The sequence below is a fragment of the Octopus sinensis genome, linkage group LG5, assembly GCF_006345805.1.
Source record: "Octopus sinensis linkage group LG5, ASM634580v1, whole genome shotgun sequence".
NCBI lineage: Eukaryota > Metazoa > Mollusca > Cephalopoda > Octopoda > Octopodidae > Octopus > Octopus sinensis.
In genome coordinates, this window is record NC_043001.1 from 78638239 (window position 1) to 78645738 (window position 7500).

Consider the following 7500-nt stretch of genomic DNA (forward strand, 5'->3'; position numbering starts at 1 on the left):
TGTTTAAATATTGTTTATCTTCATGGACATCTCGGATATTAGCATAATATTTTATATTCTCCTGTTTATGCATTCAGTTAAGTGTTGATTTGAAAGGTAAACCTAGTCTTCGGTGCTTCCAACTATGTTAGATAAGTATTACAAGAAACCTTCACTTACAGAGAAACTACTTACTTGGGACCAGTTCAAATATTTTTGAGAAATATTCGATCCTGTAAAGGGCGGTTCGCTGCAGTTTGTCGTAGAGAAAAAAGTCAGGTTTAAGGCATAAAACAATAAAAAAGATTAAAAAATCAATGCATGAAATAGTTCTCGGCAAAAAATACTACGAGAAACAATTCTAAGGTGACTAGAAAGCCTTGCTTCTTTTATAAGAGTTTCACTCCGTATCTAGTGTTGAAGAGAACTAACGAGTCCGAAATGCATCTATCAGTCTGTAGTGACGCCTGGTTCCAGACGCCATTTTGTGGTTTTCATCCACGCATGCGCAGAGATTAGAAGGCTTGACGGAAGCCCCTTATGCACATGCGCAGTCATTAGCAGCAGCTAGGCTTGACGCTATTCTCTCTCTTCGCCACTGCTGTCGACCGAGCCAGACGCACCTAGACCAGCTCTGAGTGACTGGAATTCTGAAGGCGATCCACGACTTTGGCGAATCTGTGAAGAATTTAATTGTGATTAAACCGACTCTGCTGCTCCCCCCCCCGGCATCCAGGCTCCCGATGTCCAGAGATAAAATGCTTATTTCGGCGAAATAAATTATTATTGTTATTTGTTCGGAGATCCCGCTATTTTCCTTTCCACGACTATATAAGGTATTGTGAGGCACCTATCCAGTGCCAACCTCACTTCCTATAAGTCCAATAAACTACACTCTGAGCTGCCTATAGTGTTTTAACACCTTTTGCTCTTAAGCGAATAATCTTTTCTTCACGAAAAAACTGTCGTGAGAAGTCTTTATAAGTTCAAATGTCTTTCAAACACATTTGTATTGTTTCTGTCACTGTTTTGTACACCTACTTACGAACAATTATTCTTGTTTTCTGAAATGTATCAATATATCTCTTTATAGATAAGCTGTCAATGTTTTTACAGTTGTGCTGGTCACGTGTCAATCCATTTTTACCACATATAGATACGCTCATGTACTTACATCTTAGCTGTCATAGCGTTTTTAATTCAATAATCTAAATCAGTTTAAATCATTAGCTTCTTTAGTTTACTTCAGAACAAGTTTATTCCTAGGCATCATCGCTACTGTATCAAGTACTAACTGTATTTCTATTTTTATATTGTATTTTAGTTCTACGCATCTCTTCTTTCAACCAGTCTATCTCCTGCAGCTTCATATTTATGTAGGATTATTTCAACTTTTCTGTTAATCCTACTGCTCTCAGAATTATTGGTGTTAGTATAATGCTAGTATTTTATTATGTCTGCGGTGTTTCAGGTAGCGAGCTGGCAGGACTGTTGCCGTGTTGGACTAAACTGAAGTATTTCTTCTATTTTTTTTTTTTTTTTTTTTGTCTTTATTTATGCTCTGAACTCCAATTCTGTCGAGTTTGTTCTTTATCCTTTCGGGATCGATAAAATACTTACAAGTTAAGCACTGAAGGAAATGTGATAGACTTGCTCTTCCCTAAAAATCTGCTGGAACCATTAAAGGTGACGAATAGGTAGAATAGAGTTGCACCCTTCGTCAAATACAAGGCAACATTTCTTCCAAATTTCACGTTCTGAGTTCAAATTCTACCGGGATGGATTTTGCCCTTCATTCTTTCGAGGTCGATAATATAAGTTCCATCTGGGCACTGAAGTCTACATAACCGACCTGTTTCTTTCTTAAAATTGCAAGCCGCCTGCACTGTGTCACATTGCAATTTTCAATATGAAATAAGAATGTCTTTTTCCCATATTCATACCTAATTATATAGCCATCTTTACTGTATTTTATATTTAATCACCGTATAAGACCTATTATCAATGGCATTCTATTTATTCCTGTTTCGGAGAATTTGTAATGATGTTTCCTAACCATGGCTTCGCCACATATTATTCACACATGTTTGGAAGACATGTATTTTCGTTTATGTGGTCCTTAACCCTCTAGCATTCAGATTACTCTGCCAAATGTAAAGCCTTTTTAATTACATTGTTTTAAATTAATTGTACAGCATCTTGTAATTCTGAGATTTTGATGATGTCCCTGTTTCTTTTTAGAATGACTTTGTAGGATAGGTGTGAGAGGTCAGAGTTGGCTGGTTTGAGTATAAAACAGGGAGACAAATTTGGCCTGATATGGTCGGTTTAAACACTAAAGTGTTAAATATAGCGATTCGTAGAGTTTGTTTTATACCGCTTTCATTTTTTATATAAATTATTGATTCCCACTGTGAGGTAATCTTGCTAACACAGACTTATTTTACTGTACTTCCAACTAGACTCCCTCACATTTCTCCTTCTGTTGTTCTTGTTCTTGTTCTTGTTGTTCTTCTACTTCTACTTCTTCTTCGTCCTCCTCCTGCTCCTCTTCCTCTTTCTTCTCTTTTATTGCTTCTTTTCTTTTATCTCTTATTCTTTTCTTCGTTCTTCTCGTCTTCTTCTTCTTCTTCTTCTTCGTTTTCCAAGTCCTCCTCCTGCTCCTCTTCCTCTTTTTATTCTTCTTCTTTTCTTCTTCTTCCACGTCCTCCACTTCTTTTTCATTTTCTACGTCCTCCTTCTCATCTTCTTTTTCTTCTTCCACGTTCTCCTCCTTCTCCTCTTCCTTTTCTTCTTTTTCTTCCTCCTCCTCCCCCTCTTCTTCTTCTTCTTCTTCTTCTTCTTCTCCCTCTTCTTTTTCTTCTTCCGCTTCCGCTTCCTCCTCCTCTCCTTCCTCTTCTTCTTCTTCTTCCTCCTCCTTCTCCTCATCTTCCACTTCTTCCTCCTCTCCTCTTTCTTCTTCTTTTTTCTTCTTCTTCCTCCCCCTCCCCTTCTCTTCCTCTTCTTCTTCTTCCTCCTCTCCTCCTCCTCCGCCTCGTCGTCGGCGTCGACGCCATCATCATCATCGTTGTTCTCGTCGTCATTGTTGCTGTTATTGTCGTCGTGGTCGTTTCATTAACATCATTATCATCATTGTCATTAGCATTATCATCCTCCTCATCATCATCAACATCATCATGATTAATTATGATCATGATCGTCGTAAAAATCGCTGTCTCGAGCATTATTATCATCATAGTGGTCGACGTTCTCACAGCCGCTGCCCCATCTATCACCAACACAACCGCCGCCGCCGCCAAAACCACCACCACAACCTCCTCCTCGTACTTCTTTTCATAGTCGTCCTCATCGTCGTTGTTCCCACCCTTTTCCTTTCTATTCCTCATTTCCATCTTTTATCTTCCCCATCCTCCACAGCACCACCACTACCATGAGCAACACCACTATCACCCCCCCCCCCACCACCATCGTTAATATTAAAAACGATTTTCATCAACATCACTATCCGCCCACCCTGTTCCTGTCTACCCTTCTCCTCACCTGCATCACTATCTTCTTTATTTATTTTAAAGAGATGACATGCACTGGACAGGTCTGCATTTGTAAACTTGTAACAATCTCAATTTCACGTACACGAAATAATGAAAACATAAATAATAACATTATTTGAAGTAATAAAAAATATTGGGAAAATAAATATTGAAATCTTAAATATTCGAATAAAATATCTTAGCCCGGAAATAAAACAGGAATTAAAGACTGCAATTGAAGAAAACCAATTTTTAAAATGAACTTCAGGAAAAAAATTCTCCTCGATGGTAAAAAAGATGAGAAAAAACGAAAGAAAACTGCTATTTAAAAGCAACGTAATAACAATGGCGTTTTACAAGAGAAACTTGAAGGAAAGAAAATATTTATTAACAGAAACACTACAGAACAACAGCCATAGAAATAATATGGATTTACTAGTAATATTAATGCCATTATTATTTCAAATAGCAATGACAATACAGAATTATCAAAAGTAGTGGTAATAACAATTCTATAAGTGTTTTCATCCAGAGTCTGTGACCATGCTTAGTCACCGCAGTTGAATAAAAAAAAAAAAAAAAAAAGGTTTTGCTTACAGCTCCTAGGTTTCCCGAGCGGTCACCTATCTAAATGATAACAAGGTTCGACGTTGCTTACTTAGGTTAGCGGACGAGAGCCGGTACTTTGAGCGTGTTTCGTACGTGGCCAGCAATTTTTAAGGAATTACGGAGATGTACTTGCATAGCAAGTGATTTGATCTGAGTGTGCTGGAACGAAAACAATTGCAACGTGGAAGGTGTTTGTAAGCCATTTAAGAAACACACAAAAGCCGTTCGATTCACTTCAACATTTAAGTTTAATTTGTCAAAATATTTTTGTCGCTATAAGACCGCGACCTGTTCACTGACAAAAATCCGTGCTGCATCCACGGTAACTAAGCATGGCCGCAGACACTGGATGAAAACACTTGTAGAATTGTCGCGGTCTTATAGCGACGAAAATGTTTTGACAAATTAAACTTAAATGTTGAAGTGAATCGAACGGCTTTTGTGTGTTTCTTAAATGGCTTACAAACAAATTTTTTAAGGAGTAAGCGGGTAAGTGGATTACTTCTACCCCAGTGCGTAGTTTGTACTTATTTTATAACCTCGAATGGAGGAGTGGCAAAGTTAATCCCAGAGGGATTTCAATTTATAACGGAAAGTATTGGAAGGAATGTCGCTAATCATTTTATCAGATGCGCAAAAGATTCTGCCAAGCTATCGGCTAAATAATAATAATAATAATAATAATAATAATAATAATAATAATAATTAATATTAATAAAATAATAATAATAATGATAATAATAATAATAATGATAATAATCCTTTCTACTATAAGCACAAGGCCTGAAATTGGGAGATGGGTATAGTGGATTTAATCAACCCCAAAGTTTCACTGGTACTTAATTTATCGACACCAAAAGATTCAAAAGCAAAGTCGACCTCGGCGGAATTTGAACTCAGAACGTAGCAACGAGAGACATACCGCTAAGTTTATCGCCCGGCGTGGTAATGAGTCTGCCAGTACACAGCCTTTAATAATAATAAAAAACTTTATTTAGGGATCTTTCGAGCGGGATAGGTTACTCGATCTGAAGAAATTCTAACTGGAACCTATTTGCAAGGTCATGCACTGTTTATCTTGATATAAATTATACTATATATATATATATAATATATATATATATATATATCTATATATAATATATATAGATAAGAAAAAGGGACAGAAATTCAAAATCAATCTAACTTTACTTGTGCCTCTGAAAATATAATTTATGTCAATAAAATGCTCGGGCTGCCACCAAGACTACGTGGGATCCACGGGACTATCACTCAGAGTAGATGCACACACTGCATCGACAACAGATTGCATTCCCAGAATACAGAATGATACCTTTTAGTGAGCACATTGAGAAATGCGCAAGCAACTACTACCACAATTTTTAATTTCCATTTTACCAATGTGCTATCGGATCATCAACACAAAATTAGACTAAACAAGGAAACATTCTTCATTGAAAAGTACAAGCCTAGACTTAACCATGCCAACATACTGATACAGAGAAATTCACACCAAGGGAAAGGAAAAAAAAATTAAGCGATTATCTCCCTTACACAGGAAGAAATCACTCATTACCACCCCTTATTTAGAACTCGTTTAAACATAAACATAACGATAACTCTGTTCAACATAAACATAACGTCGTAAGAAATTTGAAAAGCTAAACGCGAAACCGGTCTTTCTTCTAAATTATGTCATTGTAAGAAAAATTTTTTTAATATTCTTCAGACATATTGACGCATATATATATTTTTTAACCTTAAGCCTTCTGTAGTTTTTCACTTTTTTTATTTTTATATATATATATATATTATATATATTATTATATATACACACAATTAAATAGATGTTTGTGTATATACACAAACACAATTACATATGCACAGATATGTATATATATATGTACAGATATATATGTATACATACATATATACATCATACATACATAAACATACATACATTATATAATATATGATATATATATAATATATATATATATATTATATATATGTTTATATAAGGTTGTCAAGAAAGTTCTGGCGGAATTTAAATTTTTGTTTTAAATGATGTATTTTCAAATTAAAGTTCGTTAAATTACGTTGACTTTATATATCATTTTAAAAAAGCAAATTTGCACAATTTTCTTATTCCAGCTCGCGATATCAACGATGCGTTTGGCTCAGGAACCATTAAAGTGGATTCTTTACGACAACCGGCGACGCTCAGCTCAGTGGTTGGACGCCGACAAAAAATTCACGGCACTTCCGAAAGCCAAATTTGCACAAAAGAAGGACATGGTGACTGTTTGGTGGTATGCGGCCGGTCTCATCCATCACAGCTTTTTCGATCCAGGCGAGACCATTACGGCGGAGAAGTACTGACAGCAACACCAAGTATTGGCCAATAGAAAAGGACCAATCCCCTTCATGACAACGCTCAGCTGCACATCGCACAACTGACCCTGCAGAAGTTGAACGAATTGGGCTACGAAACTCTGCCTCATCCGCCATACTCACCAAACCTCTCGCCTACCGACTACCACTTTTTCAAGCATCTCGACATCATCCTGAGTGAGAAATGCTTCAAAAACCAAGACGATGTCAAACACACCTTCAACTACTTCATCGCCACCAGAACGTATGCCTTTTACGCTACTGGCACAAATAAACTTGTTTGGCGTTGGCAAAAGTGTGTTGATTCTGATGGTTTGTTACATACTTATTCTAAAAGTATTGACTGATCTTTTGTTCGATGTTGAATTTTTCTTTACATATAACTTGACTATCTTTATATATATATATGTATGTGTGTGTGTATGTCCATATCTATAATAAAAACACAATGCTTTAAATGGATGCATTGTTAAAAGTGTGCAACGTTTGTGTAATTATGAAAAGTTAAGACGGGAAACGAGATTATTAGCGCACATAATTATTAATTACGTTTTTAAATGTCAATCTAATTAATGGACATATTTGGATAAGGATACACAATATACTGAGAATATCACGGATATATAACAGAAAAAAAAAATACAAAGAAAACTGTCATATTATATATATATATATATATCTATATATTATGTGTGTGTGTGTGTGGTGTGTGCATGTGTATGTATATATATAGTATAAATATATATTATATATAATATATATATATATATATATATATATATATATATATATATATATATATATATAATTATATATGTATGTATATATGTATGTGTCTATGCGTCTGTGTGTATCTAGGTGTGTTTTATTGTTTGATAGGAATGTAAAAGTGCGTGAAAAAACAACAGTATGGGCACTAATCGTTTGTAAATAACTCTCCGATATTTTATCACGCAGAATACATTTTAGAAAACTGATCTTCGGACAG